Raw genomic sequence first — 26,701 nt, forward strand, 5'->3', positions numbered from 1 at the left:
AGCCCAAAAACAAATATATACCTTGCAAACCATTCTCAAAAGTGCATACGTGCGTATCAAGTTTTTTGCTTCAAATGAGCGGTTTTTTTTATTGCTGAATACTGATCATTACTCTTGTGTTGTGCTCATCATTTCATCATCATTCATGAAAGTGGCGAGATTGGACTGAGCAAATGTTGGAAATCTGTACGGGTACTGATAACCGCGCAGTTGAGCGCCCCACAAACCAATAATAATAATAATAATAATAATAATAATAATAATAACAATCTCTCTTGGGATGTCCTGTATACAGCACTAAAAAGGCGTACGCACAATTGCAGAACGTCATCCCAATTCAAATGTCGGTAGGACTGGCGACTTTTGCAAGGAACATCTTTCATGCATGAACTACCTTTACTTCCTTTCAACTAACCTTCGTCTGGCATCTGCCTGCCGCACAGCTAGAGTGGGCGTGGACATTACAGGATAAATCGCTCTCGTGGAGTATTCCATGGATTTGACAGTAGTTAAACTGACCAATGTGTTATATCGCAATTGTGATGAAAACTAGCATCTTTGTCTACTGCTCAAAGTACGTATAGTTTTCTTACAGATTTCGCCGTCAGTCTCCGAGCTACTGAACTTATGCAGATCATTAGGCAATTGTCTACTCAAGCACCCAGCAACAAATTAAATAGCACGGAACGATAGTATGTGGCACTGCAGCGGTTGGGTTGAACGTAGTAAAGCCAACAAATTTTCATGTTTCCCATGATCTCAGATAACCGGGAACAGTAAGAAATGTAAGCAAGCGACTTTAAGTCCTTTGTGAATGACGATGGCTGATGTTCCAGGTAACATTTTACACCATGTGCATTAACCCATTCCCTATCGACGGTACTATAATCAAAATTTACTGCGGTCCGCTACTCTTGGCACACTCGAGAGGCAGCAGGATGTCTTAGTTCCCTACCACACTCATTAAAATAATAATAATAATAATAACAATAATTAATATCTGACACTTCGTCGGAAAGGAACCCAAGGAATTTCGCAGAGTGAGAAATAAGTGACAGATGAAATATTAGCGTTTCTGCAAGAGGAGTCAGTGGAATGTGTGGTGTCGTATACGCTCGACTGTGCGGACAATGTACATGAGGACGATACGTGCTGAACAAGTGGGAAGTGATACTGAGACAGGTGTTGAGTCGTGTTGTTCGTCATCCTTGTCGAACAGGTAGCCAGAACTAGTCTCCAGTGACAAAAAGTGAAGGAAATCGCCGTCCAAGCAGCTGGTAGTAAAATACTTGGAAGATCATTTGTGGCATAGAAAAAAAAAAGTTACGAACAGATTTCGAGTAAGTCTGCAACAATATGACCGTGAAGCGCATAAGGAAAACTACGGATATTCAAGGGAGGACAAGGCGCACTTGTTACAGAAACTAGTATTTGCGCGTTTCAGGGGTGCTCGATATAATTTATAGAATGTTCATGATAGTGACTTACGTCAGGCACACCAAACTGTGTCCGATGTAGATTACAATGATTTCGAGGGAAGTGCAGTCGATGGTTGAGCAATGTCGAACAGTGCTACAGAAGAACGAACAAAGCGTCAACTTGACAATGCACAGCAAACTGCGGAATCGACCCGACAATTTGCAGATGAGATAAACTTGTCCCGTCGTTCAGTAAGAAATTCGTTTTCAATTCCGACCCATCAGAATTTGAAGCGGAAATGCATATACAAGGAACCCTGGAAATTAGAGGTGCCAAGAGAGTTGTATCGAGATCAATTAACATTAAGGTCTTAACATATTCATACGTAATTATGGCGACTGATCATCTAGATTGTAAACTGCCTGGAAAGTTACTTATTGTGCTGCGAGAAGTTGGAGGTGCTATGGAGGAGCTGCGTATCTGTCTTGAAGGAGCGTAACATCAAGCGCGCTAATGCCCGGACTTTTTTCTATCAGTATTTGAGGATGAGAGCACGAAGCAGATTCCAACAACTTTACACGTAATGTCAAGCCTTTATGGAACTTTTACTAGGGGCCATCCCCCACTTCGTTGGAAGGAGAAAGGTTTATCGTTGACTACATTTTTGCTTTTTATGCAGTAAAACTTCAGCATCACACATTACGTTCCAATTTATTACTTCTTCACTATTGACTCTACTAGCAACACGGTTTACAGACAACATTCACATGTACAACTGAACGTAGCTGCAAAATTACATCATTGTACTACACACACTTCAGGAGATATGGTGCCATGAACACTGAGATGCGTCAAAAAGTAGTTTTTCAGAAAATTGAGAGCAAATTCTTTGGACTATATTCATCCAGAGTTTCATAATGAAATCACTTAGAGATTTCCAACAAGCTTCAAGCATAATTTCAAACCTTTCCCAAACTTTCTCACTTACATGCTTAAAGTCAGATATTTAACACATTAACTCATTTGTAAAGTAGTCGTCTTCTGAAATTATTTTCTACATCGGAGTTTGTTTCTTTAAGTACTTCGGAGTGGGGAGGGGGTTATACTGGTATTCAAGAAACTTAATAAATATGGGTTACGCTCGAGCTGTATTTGTGGCAATGTGCCCGCCATCCAGTACAGAAGAAACAGTGTCAGCGTTCACTCGACAAGCCAACTGTGCTGAATCACTCGATTCGTGACCGTCGACCGCATAACGCCTGGTGACGCATACCCGGAGCATCCATCTGAACACCGTCCGTGGCTCTCACAAACCCGACTAAGCACGCTGTTTCGACCGGTAGGCGAAGCGTGTCAAAGGCGCAGACCGCATCACGTTCTTGGAAATGTTCCCCCACAGAGGTCGAAACCGAAAGCCTGTCACTGCTCTGGAAATGCCTCGGCTCTTCCTCTTGGAAAGGCACCACATCGCGTCCCTTCGTAAACACTCAATGGCAGAGAAGCGTTACCTCGTCGATCAGACCAACATGGATAGCAATATCTTCGGCGTCCTACATCTGTATTTACGTCCCAAAGCGCATTATGAAGTTCGTGCAAATGAATATTTTTATCGTTTAAAATATTACGTATTCAGCGTTACGTTTGGGTGGTCACTACCACCGACTTTGAAATGTAAATCTCTCTTTACACGGATTATCACTAGCCATAAAATTTTTTAAAAGACTAACGCTTTCGATATTATCTACCGCTAAACTCACATAATACATTTCCAACCTTGAGTATTTCACTTTCGGCTACATATCCACACGCTCGTTCAATTGGCACGATGTTTCAAAAAGATCCATGATTTCACGAGCTTTCACTTTCTGTATAGACTGAGATAGGAAAGTTTGGGTTAGATTTTAATTTAAACATTGAAACTAATATTTGTGCTTGGCGCCAGTTATACCTTGTCGGTTCGTGTAGTCTCCATTAGGGGGTCTACCTGGTGCAGCTAGCTCGCTCAGTCTTTCATTACCCAACGTCCATCGATTAGGGATGGAAAAAACCGCCAGATTAAAAGTGACACCGTTATTTTAGTTATGAATAACCGATATTTTTCGGTATTTGTTTGGTTATAACAGCTGTTTTCTAGATTTTACTAACAACCGAGTAAAAAACTGAAATATCAGCGTGCCATGGCAGCAGTTCTAAAATTTGTTTTTAAAAGAAACCATTTTTAAAAAAATTAACGAAAAATTTCCAATGCTGTGGAATATTGTGTTATTACAGAAAAATGGGAGAAACGATCAGTACTATTTTAATATCAATGCCGACAGAAACTACCAACAAACGCGTAGGATAAGAATTTGTACAGCAATGCTGAGACAACGTGTCGTGGCTCGAGATACGACGTGTGTACGTGCGTGCGGTGTGCAAGACTAGGGCCCTGGCCGGTCTATACGGCTGTTTGTCGCTGTCGCTGTCGCCGCCGGACATCCGTTGTTTTGCACAATGGCACCAACCCTAGTCTGGGAGTGCAACGAAGTACAGCGTTTCATTTGCTTTGTCTACCACTGCTATGAAATAATAAACGAGAAAAGAAATAATGAAAAATTAAAAGCTTAACAATTCATTCATAATACACAATAAAACAAAAAATAGCTGACCTGCTGCATGTGGCTACATAATATGCCGTGACCTGCTTCTAGCCTTTGAAGGTCAAATTACCAAGAAAAAGTTCTTCAACCTCAGTTTTTACCTTTCAGCACTGCTATTTAATGCTCAAATAGTGGGATGATCCCCGATGACAACGTGATTTCTGAGCAGTTGGAAAAAAATTTGAAACAAGAGAAGAATACTTACAACTGTTCGATAAAAAAAAAAAAAAAAAAAAAAATCAGCCAACAGTGAAAGTTTTCTATTATTTGCCTTATTTAATATTTTGATTCTATGTGAGGGAATCAAAATTTGTCAGTCTTTGTTCTATTTCTACACTATGTTATCAAAAGTATCCGGACACGTGGCCGAAATGACAAAGGTCATGCTGGAATTCAACATGGTGTTGGCCCACCTTTAGGCTTCATGACAGCTTCCAATCCCGCAGACAAACGTTCAGGGAAGGTTTCTTGGGGAATGGCAGCCCATTCTTCAACGAGTGCTCACTGTGGAGAGGTAGCGATGTCGGTCGGTGGGGCCTGGCACGAAGTCGACTTTCCTAAACATCCCAAAGGAGTTCTATAGGATTCAGGTCAGGACTCCGTGCAGGTCAATCCGTTACAGGGGTGTTATTGTCGTGTAACCACTCCGCCACAAGCCGTGCATTATGAACAGCTGCTCGATCGTGTTGAAAGAAGCAATCGCCATCCCCTAATTGTTCTTCAACAGTGGGAAGCAGCAAGGTGGTTAAAACATCACTTTAGGCCTGTTTAAATAATAGGAGCAAAAAACTCAGAATCAGTTATATTTCAGAAACAGATTATTTTGAGCGGTTGACAGTCAGGTTAACTAGCGTGGAAAAATTCGAGGTTACCTAAAACCGCTAATTTCAGTGACAACCGCCATCCCTACCAACGTGTCGAGAAGGCGACACAGCAAGAAAAGGCGTTTTGCGTTCTCCGTTTCAACAACTGCAGTTAAGTTACACTGTGCGGCGCGATTTTCGTCGCGAGTACGGCACTGCGGTTCCGACAGCTAAGTATTCAACGACGGCAGCAGCGTTTTCCAGACACTGGTTCTTTACGTTGGGACGCAGCACCTCTGCAGTGCCAGCTTCGTTTAAGGCGTCGTTCGAATCTCGCACTGCATCAGCGGCCTCCACACTCGCCTGATCCCACGGTCTGTGATTTTCTAAGGGAGTCTTATGTGGCGGCTCCTCCAACAACTTCGTGAACCGCGACGGCGCACAGCGATAGCCACGTAATACACAGCGACTCCAATCGCTCGCAAAAGTACGGCAGGAGTTTGTCGTGTGTGCTGATCCAAAGGCAAATGAAAACTCTGATCCGAAACCTAAAAGAATACGATTATGAAACTGGATGATTCTTTTGACAAAAAGAACTTTGGAGTCAGAAGCTCACGTTAGAATTTGTCCCAAGTTCGTGTCTTTATTTATACAGAAGGCGTACTCTTGTGAAATCTGAACCTTACAGAAGCACACTGTATGAGTGGTAATGATGGCGACAGCTGTTCCGAGAACATAACGCGCTTTTCCCTTCAACATCACGTCAGCAACCACAAAACCCGGCAGACCTAAGTACAGTGTCTCTCGTTACGGAGAAAATAAGGTCGGCTTCGCTGCAACTGTCACCGGAACAGCACAAAACCGCTTGCAGCCTGGAAACCAATGGGGAGACCACGTCTCTATGGCAGCAGGGATAATTTAGTGATATTATGAAGAGCGCTGGCCAGCATCCGTGGCGAGGTGGTAAAACGCTGGGATGAGCAGGAAGACGTGCAGGAAGACGCTCGAGAAGAGTACGGAAGTAAAATATTCTCGCGCTATCAGTTCAGTAACAGAATCGTCTGGAAGAAACGCTTCGGCAACATTCCTCCTCGTTATCTGTAGGCGAAGTGAGAGAGTTGTAGGAAAGTTCAAGACCACTCTGTTGTTCGCTTGATAATCCGAGACTTCGTTGCTGAAGTTCGTCTGCGTTCCCAAAGAGCAAGCAAATATAGACATTTTATCTTTCCTAGGTAATTTATAGGTTACTACAGCCAATGTATTACGTAAATTCACCATGAAAGGGTCGGACCTATCATCTTCATATATTCCCTTTTAATAATTTTATATGGGTAACTGTATTCGTCTTTTAATGTATCACAATTGGTTTCTATGATATTTGTCAATATTTAGAAGTCTGCCACGTGAGTTTTACCTAATGTGTTTTATCAGATTATCTTTTTTGCGTAAATGACTACATCTAAAGCCACAGTAGCAACATATAGGGAGGATGTAGGCAAACAGATTTCTGGTAGCTACTGTGCTTCAGTAGCCAGTTGCAATAATGACTGTGTGGACGATGTGGCCTATTCTACACCTTATTTTAGATCTATGTGACGATGCTGTGTTGATTATGTGTTTTGACGATGCCATTATGACCTTATGACTTAAGGACGTGGTGTAGAAAAGGTACGGTTTACCATATTTTATCTATACATTTGCCTTGTTGTAATATAGTATATTGTGATACGTATTACTGTATTGTGTTGAAAGACACACTACTTATTAGGTGTATATATTGTATATTGTAGATCTGAGGATGGTCATTACGGACTGAAACCGGTCATCGTCAAAAGAATTGATATTGTGATCAAAGACTGGAATAAAAAACATTAGCAAGCAAATAGTTCCTCCAGAGGATAAAAAGGGCGGAGTTTCCTCTAACAGCTATAATGATAGGCACTGCCACGCGAATACCGAAATGTGCTCTACGACAGATAGTGGGAAGGAAGGAAGATTCCGTTTAAGGTCCCGTCGACATCGAGGTCATTAAAGGAGGATCACAAGCGTCAAGGATAGGGAAACAAGTGGGCTGTGTCCTTGCAAATGAACCAAGCCGCCATTTGCCTGCAGCATTTTAGGGAAGTCACGGATAACCTAAAAATGGATAGCTGGACGAGGATCTGAACAGTCGTCCACCCGAATGCGAGTCCAGTGTGCTAACCAGTGCGCCACCTCGCTCGGAATGGATAATAGGATGTGAGGATCGTGTGACAGTAGGGAAGGAAGAGAAATTGGCAGCTGCAAGACATTCGCCTATACAGAACACCAAAGATTCAAGTATAAACGAAGTCTCTACTGAGAGCACTTGGGTAACAAGGCACTGACTCAACCTACACGTGCGTTGTTGCACTGAAGTATATATGCGGTAATGTTGCAAATTCCATTAAACTATCCTAACACTGCGAGATAATGGCTCTGAGCACTATGGGACTTAACATCTGAGGTCATCAGTCTCCCAAACTTAGAACTACTTAAACCTAACTAACCTAAGGACATCACACACATCATCCATGCCCCAGGCAGGTTGGTTGGTTGGTTGAAGGATTAAAGGGACCAAACTGCAGAGGTCATCGGTCCCTTTTTCCAAAATACTAAAAATACCCACAGAGAATAAAAAATGGTCAACAGAATAGGAGACAGACGACACAGAACAAAAGAAACATAGACAAGGACCAGACAAAACGAAATAAAATCACACGGAGTGTGACGGTGGTTGGCCGACCATAGGAACAAAAAAAGGGAAAAGCTAACCACCGAAAACACATTAAAAACTTAGCTTAAAACCGTAGGCCAAAGGCCAGAATCAACACAAAACAAAATAAAACAGAAACACTCAGATTAAAGAATGAAAACTCCCTGCCCTAATAAAACGTAAAACTAAGGCAGCCATAACAGGGTCATCAGATAAAACGGCAGGGAGCGTATCAGGCAGCGCAAATGTCTGCCTGACCACAGCTAAAAGGGGGCAGGCCAACAGAATGTGGGCCACTGTCAAAGCCGCCCCGCAGCGACATACAGGAGGGTGCTGCCGGCGCAGTAAGTAACTGTGTGTTAGCCGGGAGTGGCCAATGCGGAGCCGACAAAGGACGACTGAGTCCCCGCGGTTGGCTCGCCCCAGGCAGGATTCGAACCTGCGACCGTAGCAGCAGCGCGGTTCCCGACAAAAGAGCCTAGAACCGCTCGGCCATAGCGGCCGGCTCACTGTGAGAGAAACTGTACTGAAAAGGAAAAAAACGAATCCTGTATATCAAAGCTATGCTAAGCGGACTTATAGGAAATTAGATCCTTACAGTGGGAAGAAGCAGGTATGTGTCTTACTGAAACATACGTGAACCATCTTTGTTTGGCTGATGACAATGTACTACTGGAGACTAGGACAATAACGAACGGAAGACCTAACAGATTAAGTTTGGAAGTAGACCCGAACATAAAGAATCTTAGGACTAAATTCCAGAAAGAGTTTAGCAATGTCTGAAAACTAAAACGAGCTTTAGTGTTACAGCAGTAAGACAATACACACTGCTCAGTAAGCAGTATGGACCCAGTTCCTCGGCGGAAAGGGATACGTCGGCCATGGCCGCGCTAACCGCGAGAGGTTTTCGATTTCGAAATGTGGGCGTTTTTCAAGTCTAGTATGAGTGCAGGGAGCCAGGAGGTCGCGTCACAACGGAAGCAGGCAGAATCTGGAGTCGAACAGAGTTGTGTGGGGGTATCGGTTAACATTAAAAGTCAAATAAATATCTATGATGGGTATCAAATGGAAGTTTAATCAGTGGAAGGATATTAAATAATTTGAAACAAGGTGTCGTTAAGGAAGTTACGTCGGCATTTAATTAGCTCCAACGTGTAAAGTGAACAAACGCGTGTGGACGATGAGAAACCGTGATAGTCGAAAACGAAGTTTAAATAAAGGTACAATAATTTTCGGAAAGGCACTGGCTAGAGTGAAAATGGTATTGTAAAGCAGTGATGGGTGCGAATGAAGTTTGTTAGTGCTGAAATTTTGTCTAATGAATTGTGACTATACTTACGTACTTTGCTTCTCCTTAGTTGTTGAATATCTTATCGTCAATCAATATAATCAAACTGCAAAAAAAATCACAAAAGGGACGATCACAGCTGAGCCTTCCCTTGTTTACTTGTATGATAGCAGTTGTCCCCTCCTCTATTGCCTTTAATTAAATTTGTGACCGCCCATATTCATTTAAATATAGGCGAGAAGAGCTGGGATCTAACAACATGTCACAATCAGCTGTCAACAGCGGCGCGAAACCGACAACAGTTCGCAGTCCGGTTTGAGTCGAGGCAACGAGTACACGTAACAGCAGAAGTCACACCACCTACAGAACGCTCGGTCGGTAGTCAATATATTGCGCAGAAAATAAACGACAAATCGGTTGAATACACTGGAAGCTCGCTGTTAAACATTAACACCTTTTTACTTTTTTCTATTTATATCGATTACGTAGCTCTATTATCTATATGTTAGCGATCCTATATTTTCGATCCGAAAAAAATTAAAGAAACGAGAACGTGTTCAAGTCTGCTCTGATTGTGCTACTGCATGTCCACAACATGGGTAACAACGAGCCATGTCTGTACTTCGAGGAATAACAATTATTTTGGTGAGTCACATACAAGTGATGCGTCTGTATTTATCAGATGCCATATAACTAGCACTTAATTTGAGACAATTCTCGTTGGCTGCCGATAGCAGGAGTACTTTTAACGTTCCCCCGCTATTAACGAACGAGAATGTGAAATGAGGCGACTAGATCGTTGACGGACGCGTAAGTACGTTCTTTGCTGGATTCCCACGATGAATAAAATTTAAACGACCACCTGACGGAAGAACGGGGCAGAAAATTCGAAAATACGCAGCAGCGACACGGACGTGCGGAGCCTGGACCCAGCAGCGGACGTGGCGGGCAACGCGCGCGCCCCCGCCGGCCAGCTTCTGGCAGGGACTAACGACCTGCGACCACGCGACCGGTGTTGCTGTAGCTGCATGCGCCGCCCCGCGTCACGACAGCACCGCCCGTGCAGCCGGACCGGCGCCGGGGTATCGATCCGGCGACCCTCCTAGACTAGAGGACGAACCGAGGGCGCCGCACCTGCCCTGCAGTCTGCCCCACCAGCGCCCCGGCTTGTCAAGCCTACCGCCCTTCCGGTACTACCGACACTACAGGCAGCGCTACAGAGACCGAGTACCCTAAGAAACTTCAGATCATCGATGCATCGGAAGTATTGAATAATGTGGGGCGACATACACTGAGGTAACGGAAGTCACGGGGTAATGAAATGCACTTATGGTGACGGCAGTTTCGCGTACAAAAGGCATAGAAGAGCAGAGCATTGGCGGGACTCTCAATAATGCGAAAAGGTTTCAGACGCGAGTACGGCGGCAGGGATGGAATTAATAGAATTCTAACGCGGAACGGTAGTTGGAGCTAGACGTTTGGGACATTTCCTTACAATCGTTAGGGAATTCAATATTCAGAAATCCACAGTGCCACGAGCGTGTCGAGAATACCACATTTACGCACTACCTCTCCCGGCGGATAACGCAGTGGCCGACGGGCTCCGCTTAACGACAGAGAGAAGCGGCGTCTGCGCAGACTTGCCAGTGCTAACAGATAGGCAACACTGCGTGAAACAACCTCAGAAATCAATGTAGGACGTATGACGAACTCATTCGTTAGGACAGTATGGCGAAATCTGGCGTTAATGGGCTATGGCAGCAGACAACCGAACGCGAGTGCCTTTGCTAACAGCACATCACCTTCAGCACCTGTTCTGGCCTCGTGATCATACCAGCTGGACCCTGGAGGACTGGAAAACCCATTGCCTGGTCAGATGAGTCCTTATTTCAGTTAGTAATAGCTGATGGCAGGGTTCGAGTGTGCCGCACACCCCACGAAGCCATGGATCCAACTGTCAACAAGGCACTGTGCAAGTTGGTGACGATTCCATAATGGTGTGGGCTGTGTTTACATGGAACGAACTGGGTCCTCTAGTCCAACTGAACCGATCATTGATTGTAAATGATTATATTCGGCTACCTGAGGACCGTTTGCAGCCATTCATTCATGGACTTCATGTTCACAAACAACGATGGATTTTTTTATGGATGACTATGCGCCATATCAACGGCCCACAACAGTTCGTAATTGGTCTGTAGAAGCTTCTGGACAATTCGAGCGAATTATTTGGCTACCCAGATCGCCCGATATGAATCCCATAAAACATTTTTGGGACATAAGCGAGAGGTCCACTCGTGCACAAAACCTGGCACCGGCAACAACTTTCCAGTTACGGTCGGCTATCGAGGCAGCATGGCTTAATATTTCCGCGGGGGACTTGTAAGGACTGAAGTCCATGCCACGGCGAGTTGCCGCGCTACGTCAGCCAAAAGGAGGTCCGGTACGCTATTAGGTGGTATCCCATGACTTCTGACACGTCACTGTAATAACCTCCTCCATCACTAGCTCGACGAGGCTGTATTCATTACCCTGGCGAAACGCTTAGGACAAAAGTACAACAGTACAAAATAAAAGAAAAATACCACATACAGGCCCTACTTATAATGTTAGTACATGCACCCTTATCTCGGTATGGTGACTCCAGTGCTCGAATGCATGTGAAGTAAATGTAGGTAGAGGAAGAGAAATATTTTTACACAACGTATGTGAAAAATAATGGTTCAAGCTGACAATACTTTTCATTGTGACATTAGTTCTGCTTGTAATAATGGTACGTGTAGTATGAAATTTGCTTCAAAGCCTCTACTTTTTATTACGTTTGGAAAATCTTTCACACACTACTTAGGTTTCACTACTGGAATCACTTTTCGAAGGTTTAGCGTGACAGGTGTATAGGTTTCGAGAAGTAACTGCAACCAGCCCCCTTTTGTGACAAATTTTTATAATAGCATGACCAGTTTCAGGTCGCCTAGCCGATCATCAGATGGAACACACTTTTAATGGTTGATTGTAGCACTGTACGGGTCGTTGCTCGGCTGAAAAGAACGAAACGAGTAGGCACTGAGTGTGCCGGGGTATAAAATTATTTATACCATTCACAATTTACATCGTCCATAATGGGGAAAAGGTTTACAGGTATATCCTGTTTGAAGTCTGAACGTTCCTTGTTCTGTACGTGCTTCGTAGACAATGCATACATTCTCAGCACACGGTTGCGAGATGCGGTCTGCGCAGGGAGGGATGGAAAATAGCGTGCGTTCTCCGCCTGTAATGACGGCGCTGCCTGCAGGTCGTTGAACCCCCATCCGCCTTCCTCACTCGCAGTGCGTTGCCTGACTCTGTGCCACGCCTCACGCTCCAGCCGACGCCTACCCTGCTTACCGTCATCAGCTACATCCTGCCGCCACTTCTACCGGTACTTCTGAGCCTCCCTAAAAAAAATGTACACACTGAGAACTGTCGCTGTCGCTTGTTGACGTAATACGTGTCTTGTTTGCTTTATGGCACGCACAAAGGACACTGCAGTGGCCAAACACCACTGCCACAACTAAATATGGAAATTAACGCACGATGTAATCAAACCGGACACTGGCCTACTGGTTAGAACATCACGTGCTGCACAGTTCCTAGCCCACTGCGCATTGCCCCACCACACTTTTTGCGTGCACATTAGCGCAGTAATGAAGAACGTTTTCTCCCAGCGTTATTCGATTGCTCCGAGATTATATATACGTAACCGAGGAACGGATACCAAACATGCCGCATCTGGTACTCGAACGTCGCTGATCACGTCACGTCGTCGTCACAACCATCTGTACATTTCCGACATACTGCCGGTTGCAACAACGACCAACAGAGCAGAAAAAAAATTGCGTTTGTCTATACCTGTAGCCGCGCTTTAGTCTACTAATGATGATGATACCGAAACCGGCAAGAAAGCATTTTTTTTTTTTTCTGGAACTAACTCATGTTAACTTTTGCGCCGAGTGGCCAAATAGCTCTGAAGCTCGTGACCTCCTCCTAGTCAATATCCATTATATGTTCTGCCTTTCTTCAAACTGATAAGGAATTGGTATGTCTGCGTGCTTGGTGACACAATATGTGCCATTCGTTTGCTATTTTATTATTTTATTCCCCCGAAGGAGAAAGGTTGAGGGGGGAGGGGTGGAGGAGGGTGACTGCAGCCCCTTTTGCCTTTTGCTTCGCTGAGTACCCTTACGCTCTTGGTTACAAAATCGTAGGACTGACGGGGTAAGAAACCCCAAAACTTTGGATCCGTTGTCTGACACAGAGCCACCAAGTCGAAGCTTGAAAACCCCGTTATAAGTTATCCCACATACTCCGCAGAGGGGCAAATGTTTCTATCGGCCCCTCAGGCCGTGGTGCAGCAGTGTGGGCGTCGGCGCTCCAAGGCCGGGACGTGAGAAACTGCCGCCAGACGCCCTTATCGACCCGGGAAAGGCCGGCGCCGGTGTATAAGCGACAGTCGCTGCACCCTATATAATCGTTCCAGCCACGGTGGCCGACGCCTACCACCTCGAAGCTACTTTAAACGGGGACGTTTTCTTCGACCATCCCGAGTTGCCGCTGTCCTATCCCGTGTCCTCCGCACACCTCTGTGGCGCCTCCATTACAAAGATCGTAGAACGACTTTTTAGAACCGTGACTTTGTTCGTTCTCATAAGAAACGAGAGCATATTGGTCAGTGATAGGCGGCTGGTCGTAAGTTGATAAAGTGGCGTAAAGGGTGGATGGATTTAGACACAAAACCATCTAATACTCAGCTCCATCATTACTCATAATGGCAGATCTTAGGAAAACCTCTTTTCACCGGCTATGACAACAATGTCCGTCTCCGTAAGCGAGTGGTCAGCGCGGCTGACATTCACGCGTGGGACTCTGAGTCCCGGCATTGCCTGGGTTTTTTTCCTTGGTCAGAGGACTGGAACGGGATGCACTCACTCTCCTGATGCCAACTGAGAAACTACTTAACAGAGTGGACGTGGAAGCAAGTCCGCTAAACCGACGACGGCCAGCGGAGCGGTGTGTTGACAAAATGCTGCCGGCGGTTCTAGGCGCTATAGTTTGGAACCGAGCGACCGCTAAGGTCGCAGGTTCGAATCCTGCCTCGGGCATGGATGTGAGTGATGTCCTTAGGTTAGTTAGGTATAAGTAGTTCTAAGTTCTAGGGAGGCTGATGACCTCAGAAGTTAAGTCCCATAGTGCTCAGAGCCATTTGACAAACTGCTCCATACTGCATACCAATGATATTGCTGGTAAAGGATGACATGGTGGTCGGTCGGTCCCACTTGGGACGCCTGTGGCGCTGCTTATGTCACAGTAATATTACAGCTTTATTAACTGAAACAACTATAATGTCAACATAGGGAAGACATTGCACCTACACAGCCAAGCATCCCTCCACGACGGTGGTACTCCCTTGAAAAGTTTGCTCGCCATGTTCGAACCGGGTTGAACCACGGTCGGTGGCGACTGCACCTCTGACTCACTCCTCCGAGACTGTGGCGCAGATGAGGACATCGGCATACATTTTCGCTAGCTCGCTGCCATACTTCACGACAAAAAATTTACTCTAGTGCTTTGCGCAGAACTTCCCACCAGAATGACACCACGTAACAGCAAAGGATGTGACACTATATAAAGATATATGTAGCATTTTAACAGCTGAACATATGATTTCATTAATATGTTTACAATCCATATGCTTGGAATGCGAGTCGTATATATAAAGTCGTCTTATAATCTGTAGCATCTCATGTACCGTAAGGGGGCTGAGCGTATCATGTCTGGAGGTTGCAAAATAAATAAATAAATAATCAACGCTTTTAATCCGTAAGTATCTTTTCCGAAGGCACACGGACACTTATTCGAAGGTATTCGATGAGTGCGTGCAAATGATGTTTTTCACTGATGCAGAAGATGAACATTTCGAGGCCAGATGGAGGTGCTAAACGTCTAAAGGCCAAAAAACGTACATTCAGTTTGAATATGAAGTTGCGGCAAAACAAAATAATGTCACTGAAGACAACGATTTACTAACAAAACTATTCCTAACCTAGAAGGTATAGCCGCCGACGGCCCTTGACGAAATGCCTGTTAACGCTGTTCAAAGCTCAGATTACGTCCAAGGTTATGGGAAGCGGACTGTCTTTGCTCAGGATACCATTTTCGTGGCGGATTGAGCTTCAGACGTCACAGAGCAACGCTAAGTGCTGGTAAGTAAGTTGCAAGTCAATATCGGAGAATGTAATATCTTCTTATTTAACGTGATTCCGAAAGTTGTAAGTAAGTCAACTTGTGGGACACACACACACACACACACACACACACACACACACACACACACACACTTAACGGTACCGAAAAATGCGATGTCCCATAGTAAGTACCCATGACTCCAAGATATGTTCGCCGCATTCATAGCAAAAATCGATTATTTATTTTCACACTTAGCCACAATGCAAAAAAGCAACAGAGCTGATTCCAGCCGGTAAGTGGCAGTTTAAGGAAGTTGGGGTTCTTCCTACTGTAACTTTCGAGAATGAACTGGCTGCGTACCCAGAGGGGTGTTATTGAAGTTAGTATCGTTGACAGATGCCTCTGAACTCATAATACTACCGTAATTCCACTACCATTTTGCCTGTAGGTATTCTACTTTATCTTGTATCATGATAGATTGATTGAGAGAGGTTATAGGACCAAACGGCGAGGTTATCAGTCCCGCGATTCCGAAGTGAGTCACAGAAGAAAGAGGGTCTGCTAAAAGTGTACGGATCCAGTCAGGTGAGTCAAATTATAAAACAAGGATCATTAAACATACACAGTAAAGGCGTTAAAAGTGAGACCAAATCTAAAATCTGGAGAAGGGACGGGGGTTGGTGGTGGGGGTGGTGGTGGTGGTGGTGGTGGTGGTGGTGGTCATGGGGTCACAGACCCACCCTGACACTGCTCCAAGACTAACGTAGAACCTTCTACCAGGAAATAAAAACCACTTACACGGAGGAAACTGAGGGCCAGTTCAACCTCCCCCCCCCCCCCCCTCCGATGAATTGTCTGCTCAAATTAAATTTAAGGAATCGGGAAGACTCAACACTAAGGGCCGAAAGAAGAGGACAATCCATCAATATGTGAGATATTGTCAGTGAGTCGTTACGTAGGAGGAAGCAGTGGGTGTGCCTGGTACGACTAGTGTTTAGACGGCATAAAACAGTGGACTCCTTTCGAGAAAAGCGGAAGGAAAAGCGCCAAACTGCAGTAGACTCCTTGGTTGTGCGGAGTTTATTACTATGAGAGTAGCGCTCCAGATGGCATTACACTTCTGGGCAGAGAGATTTGACGTAGGTCCACATATCCGCAGCTGGAATCATGAGAGGAAATTGGGCGTAAGTATCTGCTTCTCTAGCCAAACGGTCAGTCAGTTCATTCCCTGGGAAGCCCACACGATTTGGAACCCAGAAAAAGATGACTGAACAGGCGGCACGCGTAAGGGCAGAGAAAAGGTCACGGATAGCAGAGACCAAAGGGTGACGAGAGTAGCATCGGTCTGTAGCCTGCAGGCTGCTCATGGAGTCGGACCAAGTTAAAACACTGTGGAGGGAGGTCTGAGAAACAAAAAAGAGGGTTCTGTGAATGGCTAGAAGCTCTGCTGTGAACACACTACATGATCCCGGCAACGAATGGTGCTCGAAGTCAGTAGGAGACGTGAAAGCGTATCCCACCTTATTGATAGTCTTAGAACCATCAGTGTAAAAGTTGGTAGTACCCTGGAACACTGTAAGGATGGCACATACAAGACGCCAGTAAACCATAGGAGCCACAGAGACCTTAGGACCCTGGAACAGATCGGTCCTCGTCCTGGTCTACGTACCTACGTACTATTTAAGGGGAAACGGGTGGGGGGGGGGGGGGTGGTATTGGTATGGGAGGAAGGACGTGGGGTGCAGTCCAGTGAGTGGAGATGGAGATTCCTACAGAGAGAAGTGAGACGCATACCAACCGGTAATCCCACCTGTGGTCGGGTGTTACTTTTTTTGTGGTTTTAGGGCGCACAACTACAGTGGTCATTAGCGCCCAGACTAAATTATGAATTCACTGCGAGGCACAATGTTAAAACAGTAACTAAAAAGGACAACACTATAAAATGCACATTAACAGGCAAGGGATTAAAAGAAAACAGCATAATCAAATGTCCTTAGACAGGTTTGTCAAGTGGATAAAACGAAGAACGCGAGCAGCTGCTCCTGGGTCATCCGCTAAAATTTCATCCAGAGTACGCGGCAGGCCAAGATCAATGCGCAGTGTATTAAAATTCGGACAGGACGTTAAAATGTGGCGTACTTTCAGCAACTGCCCACATGGGCGGGTGTTACGAGGGAGACGTCCCTCATTGGATAAGGTATCGAATGTATTGCTTCCCCCTACTTATACCTCCCGAAGAGATCACGAATGTAAAATTAGAGAGATTCGTGCGCGCACGGAGGCTTTCCGGCAGTCGTTCTTCCCGCGAACCATACGCGAGTGGAACAGGAAAGGGAGGTAATGACAGTGTCACGCAAAGTGCCCTCCACCACACACCGTTGGGTGGCTTGCGGAGTATAAATGTAGATGTAGAGTCATCTGGGGTGATGACGAGGACTGGAGATCGGGATAGCAACCTATATTACTCGTCAACAGACCGCGCGCGCCAGTAGCCTCGCTTAATTAAACCTCTAGCGCGCTTCACAACTAGAAGAAAACTGGCTGGACTGTGCTGCAGTATGGAACGATGTGAACGAAGTATCATCTGAGTATCGAATGTCACTGTCGGTCGGTAGTCCAGGTTTTGACCTGCTTGTACCGCTGAGACTCAAGGCGTTAGGAAAGCTTCACAAGTAGTACTAAATAACAGCTCCATCGTGAATGTACACACTGTCACTGTTTCCACCGATTTTCTATTTTATACACCTATGTTAAGTTCACTAATCAGTGAGGTTCGCATTAACAAGCAACCATTCTGTTTAACGTGATCCGTCTCTTCTTCCTCCGACACTGTCAGACGAAAAATTCCCGCGCTGTCATGCGTCCCTCAACGCCAACCTCCCATTCCCCCCCCCCCCCCCCCCCCCTCTTAAAGACATCTGCCTCAGAGTTCAACGTTCCAGCTACAGTAGGGGCACTCGGCGCTCGTTAACCTCACTGACATCCAACCCGACTGAAAGAGTTCGGTGGTTAGCTCAACGTTTACGCATCACTTTCTTAAGGTATACACACACACACACACACACACACACACACACACACACACACACAGAGAGAGAGAGAGAGAGAGAGAGAGAGAGAGAGAGAGCTATCGATCTCCAGTCAGTTATTACAAAGTAAACATAGATTCTGAAAGGAACCATTACTCAGTACCGTATCAGAATCAAAGTTGAATAGTTTCCCTCCATACACTTGCTGAACACTTTAAAGCAATCATAGCTGCACTATTTAGTACAATTAGTTTATTCAGTTGAGTTGAAGGAGCTTGTCGAGGGCAGATAAATGGCGGTAGAATGGTGTTGAGCTAAATGTGCATCACAGAAGGAGGAGATTAGTGTTTAACGTCCCGTCGACAACGAGGTCATTAGAGACGGAGCGCAAGCTCGGGGTGAGGGAAGGATGGGGAAGGAAATCGGCCGTGCCCTTTCAAAGGAACCATCTTGGCATTTGCCTGAAGCGATTGAGGGAAATCACGGAAAACCTAAATCAGGATGGCCGGAGACGGGATTGATCCGTCGTCCTCCCGAATGCGAGTCCAGTGGAATGTGCATCACAAATGGTGATGCTAAGAATGACTCTGTAGTGGAGAGCATCAACCCGTAGGCTGCGAAAGGGTATCAGCAGATTACTGAAACTAAGACAATAAATGCTTATAAGTCGAACAAGAAATAAGAGGAGACTTCGTCATTTGAAAGTGGACAAATTCAGATATGCAGCAGAGTCCATACATGTGAGGACATAAGCTGACAACCGGTCATGAATTAATCGTCGTTCTGAAGGAGAAGATTTAATTGGGTAACATAACCTCTTTCAATCGTGGAAATACGCAGAGAGCCGAAGCTCCTCATACGGAAGAGCAAGAGCTACGCCATCATCTGCTTAATCTTTTTCTACAACTCCGGAGGGTGAGCAACTATGAGGATAGACGGAAAGAAACAATCTTCGAAGGAAATGCAATGAAAGAACGTTGGACGTATTGTATACAGGGATGAGGGGAAGCTGGAGAAAAAGCAAATGGAGGACAAGATTAGCGTTTAACGTCCACTCGACAACGAGGTCATTAGCAACGGAGCACAAACTCGGTTTATGGAAGGATGCAGAAGGAAAGCCGCCGTGTTCTTTCGAAGCCTTAAGCTATTTAGAGAAATCACGGAAAACTTAGATCGATCAGAACCGGGTTTGAACCGTCGTCGTCCTGAGTACGAGTCCAGTTTGTAAAAAAAAAAAAAAAAAAAAAAAAAAAAAAAAAAAAAAAAAAAAAAAAAAAAAAAAAAAAAGTATACGACATGATGAGTGAAAATAGCATTATAGACATTAAACAGGAAGCGGATGTCATGTGGCACGGCGCGTCTGGAAACCCTCTGTCCAGAGCTGCGATAAACCATCGACTGTGTAGACGAAGGCTGCCTTGACAGGGCGGGCTGGAACTGGCTGGACGCTTCGAAAGCTTTAATAACAAAGAGACTGACATTGATGAGGCAGCGTACGGCCTGCGAAGTGCATGGTGGCGTGCGCTTTGTGCACAACCGCCGCTGGCACTCCCGAAGAGCGACTGTTTGTAGACCACCTCGTGAGCTCAACTCTGTAATTTAATCTTCAGTGTCTTTTAGCGAGATATGAGTAGCAGAAAGCAACATATCGGTTCACTGTTCTAGGAAAGTACGCTGTCGGAATTTCAACACTAAAGCACTCTGACCTACACAACGCCTTTTGCTGCGTCTGCGACTTAAGTTGGCTGAGCATTTCCGTGACTGTTTTGTGCTTACTAAACGAGCCAGTAAGAAACGCGCTGGTCTTATTTGGTTCTTCTCTCTTTCTTCCACCATCCTACCTGGTACGGATCCCAGACTAACGACCAAAATGCAAGTATTCGTCGAACGACTGTTTTGTAGGTTACCTCCTTTCTACGTGAACTATACAGGGAGGATTCGTGCAATTAATCTCATCCTGGCATCTGCCTTTCCTGCAATTAGTTTCATGCGGTAGTTCCGCTTTAAATCGCTTTGGTCATCAGTCTACTGACTGGTATGATGCGGCCCGCCACGAATTCCTTTCCTGTGCTAACCTCTTCATCTCAGAGTAGCACTTGCAACCTACGTCCTCAATTATTTGCTTGACGTATTCCAATCTCTGTCTTCCTCTACAGTTTTTGCCCTCTACAGCTCCCTCTAGTACCATGGAAGTCATTCCCTCATGTCTTAGCGGATGTCCTATCATCCTGTCCCTTCTCCTTATCAGTGTTTTCCACATATTCCTTTCCTCTCCGATTCTGCGTAGAACCTCCTCATTCCTTACCTTATCAGTCCACCTAATTTTCAACATTCGTCTATAGCACCACATCTCAAATGCTTCGATTCTCTTCTGTTCCGGTTTTCCCACAGTCCATGTTTCACTACCATACAATGCTGTACCCCAGACGTACATCCTCAGAAATTTCTTCCTCAAATTAAGGCCGGTATTTGATATTAGTAGACTTCTCTTGGCCAGAAATGCCTTTTTTGCCATAGCGAGTCTGCTTTTGATGTCCTCCTTGCTCCGTCCGTCATTGGTTATTTTACTGCCTAGGTAGCAGAATTCCTTCATAGACTTCGTGACCATCAATCCTGATGTTAAGTTTCTCGCTGTTCTCATTTCTACTACTTCTCATTACACAACAGTACCACCTGCGAAAGTCTCACGGAACTTCGAACTTCAATATAATATGGTCTTGTACCACTTTCTGAGGTCTAACACCAAAGTTACCTTTACGTCTCACACTTTCTGTCCGTTAATAACGGCATACTACGTATTGTTTGCTAGAAATTCTACAGTCCAATTACACAGCTGGTCTGATATTTCACACGCGCGTATTTTGGTTCAGTAGGCGGCGTTCCGGTATCTACCGCCTTCCGGGCCCCTGCTGCAGCCGAGGACAGCTGGACTTTCTCAGCTAGGCGAGGCGCCAGAGACGGGCGATTCGGCCGTGTGTAGGCCAGGCGGGCTACGCCGATCAATACAGGCTCTGCTCGGGCCCCGCGACCCGCACTGCGCACAGCCCCGCCGGGTTGCGGGGCGCCCAGGAGCGATGCTTCACACACTACACTCGAGTGACAGTGGCCATGTGACAGCGATGTGCACATGTACACACGGCGGTAGCATCGCGCACACAAGGTGTAAAAGGGCAGTGCATTGGCGGAGCTCTCATTTGCACTCATGTGATTAGCGTGAAAAGGTTTCCGAAGTTATTATGGCAGCACTACCGGAGATAACACTTTGAACATGGAGCCATCACCAGCTCGAATAATGCCTTGCTGGCAACTAGGGTCCATAGCTACCGGGGTGGGGGTGGGGGGGAGGGTATGCCACACTCTAAAAACCCCATCAGATTTTACCAACTGAAATCGGGACTCGATCTGACCAGGTCACGGTATTCAAGTCGCCTAGCAGGCGATGTCATGTTTGCAAGGGCACTCGCACCGGTCGTCTGCTGCCGTAGCCCATTAACGCCAAATTCCGCCCCGTTCTCCAAACGGATACGTTCGCCGTACGTCCCGCATTGATTTCCGTGGTTATTTTACGCAGTGTCTGTCAGTAGCGGTGACTACTATGAGCAAACGCCGCTGCTCTCAGTCGTTAAGTGAAGGCAGTCGGCCTCTGCACTGTCCGCGATGAGAGGTACTGCAAGAAATTTGGTACTGTCGGCACGCACTTGACGCTGTGGATCTCGGAATATTGCCTTCACTAACGGTTTTCGAAGGAATGTCAAAGTACCTTTCAACTTTCGAAGGCTGTTAATATCCGCCGGCCGAAGTGGCCGTGCGGTTCTAGGCGCTACAGTCTGGAACCGCGTGACCGCTACGGTCGCAGGTTCGAATCCTGCCTCGGGCTTGGATGTGTGTGATGTCCTTAGGTTAGTTAGGTTTAAGTAGTTCCAAGTTCTAGGGGACTGATGACCACAGCAGTCCCATAGTGCTCAGAGCCATTTGTTAATATCCATCATGCCGCCATGATCACGTCGGAAACCTTTTCACGCGAATCACCTGAGTACGAATGACAACTCTTGACAGTGCACTGCCCTTTATACCTTGTGTGCGCGCACATTTCTAGCGCATGACTTGACATTTATAAGTAGTACGAGGTTCGCGATAAGCTGAGGAATGCAAGGCTGTTATAAAAATGCGGTCGTGTGCTTATCCCGCCGCACAGTATTCTACACGAGCGCCTCCCTAGGCGGGGCTACCTCCAGCAATGCCGAGAGCCGTGTGATCTGTGGTGCGCGGGGCCCGAGATTAGCGCCTCGTAAGCAGGCCGGGCCGCCGCAGCGCCTCATTCATGTTTCAGACCGCATTACCCGCCGGCGACGGAGAGCCATCCAACGTCGAGGGCCCGCCATGTCATTGAGGTCCGGCCGAGAGCCCTGGGGGGCGCACAAGCACGGGGAGCCGAGGAGCGCCCGGACACTCCAGGGCTGGAGCGTGCGTGCCGAGAAGGGCCTCGGACACGCTCCCGTTCTCTACCCCCTACTACCTGCTCACAGCAGACGTGCTACGAACCATCGAGCGGCTGTAGCTCCTAGGCATTTAGCAGCGAGGAGGCTGGACTGCTACGGTGAACGTTACAGCAACCAGAGTCTGGCATTGAGCTAAATAAAACAATACTGAAAGGTGTAATTTCGGGAGTACTCCACGGAGGTGTTACAGTGCCGCTACTATCTACAATGTATATTAATGATCTACTGGATAACGATGGAGAAGGCTATTCGCGGTCTTTCCTGTTGTGTATAGGAAGACCTGAAGGGCCGAAGACTGTAACGAACAACTAGGAAGACGTGCAGGCTATCGATGTCAAATGCAGGAGCTAGCAGTTGGTCCGGAACGTAAATAAATGCAACGTACTGCGCATAAAGAAGGGAGAAAATGTATCACACAGTGGTAACAGTATTGGTGACGAATCAATGGAAACTGTCGTACAACGCTAAGGAATGGATATGAGCGATCTGAAATGGAATGCACACATAAAATCAATAGTAGGAACAGAAGTGGTGGTGGTGGTGGTGGTGGTGGTGGTGGTGATTTATGGGGCGCTCAACATCGTGGTCATCAGCACCCGTACAAGTTCCCAATTTTTCCATTTCCAGTCGCGACACGTCCCAAATGATAAGACTATGATGATGAGATCATGAAAAAAACACAAACACACAGTCCCCGGACGGAGAAAATCCCAGACCCGGATGGGAATCGAACCCGGGACCCCAGGACCCAAAGGCAGCAACACTAACCGCTAGACCACGAACTGCGGGCTAGGGAAAGAGGATGCGAGATTCACATTCATTGGGATATTCTTAAGGAAATGTGATTCATCCATGAATGAAATGGCTTACAGAACGCTTGTATGATCTATTAGCATTGCTAGGACCCTTGCCACGTACGATAAATACACGGTCCAGTCACATTAATGTGGCCGCCTGTCAAAATCCTGAATAACCACCTTTTGCAGCACGGACCGCTGCTAGACATGCAAGTAGAGCTCCAATGACGTTCTGGTAGATACCAACAGGGATGTCGAGCCACGCCGACTCTAATGACATGGCCAACTGTGCCGATTTCTCGGTTGACGATCCATGGCGCGAACGGCCCGATCCAGGCAGTTCCTCAGGTTCTCGATTGGGTTTTAATCCGGGGAATTTAGTTAAAATGTGTGTGTAATCTTGTGGGACAACTGCTAAGGTCATCAGTCCCTAAGCTGACACACTACTTAACGTAAATTATGTCGCTCTACTGTGATACTCCACAGAATCACGGACGCCATCGAGCCCCTCCTGATCCCACAACAAGCAGGCTTCAGACAGGGCAAATGCTCCACGTCACAGGTGCTAAAATTAACGCAACACACAGCGGATGGGTTCGAGAACCGGGGCTGTCTTCCTAGACCTATCAGCAGCCTACGACACAGTCAACCACCGACTGCTCCTGGGGAAAATATACGCAATGAGTAGGGACTACAGACTAACCTTACTGATTGGAAACCTACTCCAGAATCGAAGATTCTTCGTGGATTTTCAGGGACAGAGAAGCCTGTGGAGGATACAAAAAAATGGCGTCCCCAAGGAAGCGTACTGGCCCCAACACTTTAATATATATACTAATGACCAGCCCCTCCCCCAAGGCACCGAAAGCTTCATATATGCAGATGATTGCGCCATTACCGCTCAAGCAGACAGCTTTCAAACTGTTGAACAGAATCTGTCAGAAGCCCTCGAACAGCTTGCCACCTACCATAAGGGGAACCATCTCAAACCCAACCCAAGGAAAACCCAAACCTGCGTCTTCCACCTAAAGAACAGACAATCTGCAAGAAGACTACAACTTAACTGGGAAGGAGTGCCCCTGGAACATTGCGAAACACCAAAATACTTAGGCGTCGCACTCACCTATAAAAAAGCACTGCATGAACACTAAACACAAAGTAGCCGCGAGAAACATTGTGCGCAAACTAACGGGCACTACATGGGGGGCACAGCCTGGAATAGTGAGAACCACAGCTGTTGCTTTGTGCTATTCAACAGCGGAGTACGCGTGCCCAGTGTGGTAGAATTCTAGCCACGCCAAGCAAGTGGACATACCGCTTAATGAATCCTGCCGCATCATCGCAGGCTGGCTGAGACCAACCCCGACTGATAAAACGTACTGCCTGGCAGGCGTGGTCCCACCAGATATTAGAAGGAAAGTAGCGGCCAGGAAGGAAAAGACAAAGGCGTTGACCTCACCTGCCCACCCGCTGTACAAACACCAGCCAGCCCGCCGCAGACTAAAATCTAGAAAAAGCTTCATGCACACAGCAGGAAACATAGTCGGGACACCGCAGCAAGTGAGGCTGGCAATGTGGCGAGAAGAAAACGTGCACCTCGAGGAATGGTTAGTCCCAAACGAACAACTCCCTCCCGGCCATATGGAAGGATGGACGACATGGAAATCTCTTAATAGGCTGCGCTCTGGTGTCACACGATATGCGCAAAGGGGGCCTCTCAAATGAACCGCCGCTGTGTGACTGTGGACACACTCAAACCACCATCCACCTCATGCAGCGCGTGCTGTGCCCAAGCACCTGCACCATGAAGGATTTGATGAATGCCACCCCGGAAGCGCTGGCCAGGTTCTGGTCCAAGACTTCATAAAATAAAAAACTACTTGACCCTGCTAATATATCTGTATACTTTTATACTCTTTGTATTTGTTATATAATTGACATGTATGTGTTAATTATTCTGATTTTATGTACGATGCTTATCAGCACCACCACCACCACCACCACCACCACCATAATCATCATCAGTTAAGACTGATTATGCCTTTCAGCGTTCAGTCTAGAGCATAGGCCCCCCCCCCCCTTATAAAATTCCTCCATGATCCCCTATTCAGCGCTAACATTGGTGCCTCTTCTGATGTTAAGCCTATTACTTCAAAATCATTCTTAACCGAATCCAGGTACCATCTCCTTGGTCTGCCCCGATTCCTCCTACCCTCTACTGCTGCACCCATGAGTCTCTTGGGTAACCTTGCTTCTCCCATGCGTGTAACATGACCCCACCATCTAAGCCTGTTCGCCCTGACTGCTACATCTATAGAGTTCATTTCCAGTTTCTCTTTGATTTCCTCATTGTGGACACCCTCCTGCCATTGTTCCCATCTACTAGTACCTGCAATCATCCTAGCTACTTTCATTTCCGTAACCTCAACCTTGTTGATAAGGTAACCTGAATCTACCCAGCTTTCGCTCCTATACAATAAAGTTGGTCGAAAGATTGAACGGTGCACAGATAACTTAGTCTTGGTACTGGCTTCCTCCTTGCAGAAGAGAGTAGATCGTAGCTGAGCGCTCACTGCATTAGCTTTGCTACACCTCGCTTCCAGTTCTTTCACTATGTTGCCATCCTGTGAGAATATGCATCCTAAGTACTTGAAACCGTCCACCTGTTCTAACTTTGTTCCTCCTATTTGGCACTCAATCCGTTAATATTTCTTTCCCACTGACATTACTTTCTTTTTGGAGATGCTAATCTTCATACCATAGTCCTTACATTTCTGATCTAGCTCTGAAATACTACTTTGCAAACTTTCAGTCGAATCTGCCATCACAACTAAGTCATCCGCATATGCAAGACTGCTTATTTTGTGTTCACATATCTTAATCTCACCCCGCCAGTCTATTGTTTTCAACATATGATCCATAAATAATGTGAACAACAGTGGAGACAGGTTGCAGCCTTGTCTTACCCCTGAAACTGCTCTGAACCATGAACTCAATTTACCGTCAACTCTAACTGTTGCCTGACTATCCATGTAAAGACCTTTAATTGCTTGCAAACGTTTGCCTCCTATTCCATAATCTCGTAGAACAGACAATAACGTCCTCCTAGAAACCCTGTCATATGCCTTTTCTAGATCTATAAAGCATAGATACAATTCACTGTTCCACTCATAACACTTCCCCATTATTTGCCGTAAGCTAAAGATCTGGTCCTGACAACCTGTAAGAGGCCTAAACCCACACTGATTTTCATCCAATTGGTCCTGAACTC

General features: G+C 46.1%; 1 protein-coding gene across 1 annotated transcript in view; it reads right to left on the reverse strand.

The window, feature by feature from the left end:
- LOC124550850 (spectrin beta chain-like) overlaps window positions 1-26,701 on the reverse strand; it is a 497,121-nt gene that overhangs the window by 327,263 nt on the left and 143,157 nt on the right. The gene's annotated exons all lie outside the window — the stretch shown is intronic.

Source organism: Schistocerca americana, chromosome 9, assembly GCF_021461395.2.
Source record: "Schistocerca americana isolate TAMUIC-IGC-003095 chromosome 9, iqSchAmer2.1, whole genome shotgun sequence".
NCBI classification, from domain to species: Eukaryota; Metazoa; Arthropoda; class Insecta; order Orthoptera; family Acrididae; genus Schistocerca; species Schistocerca americana.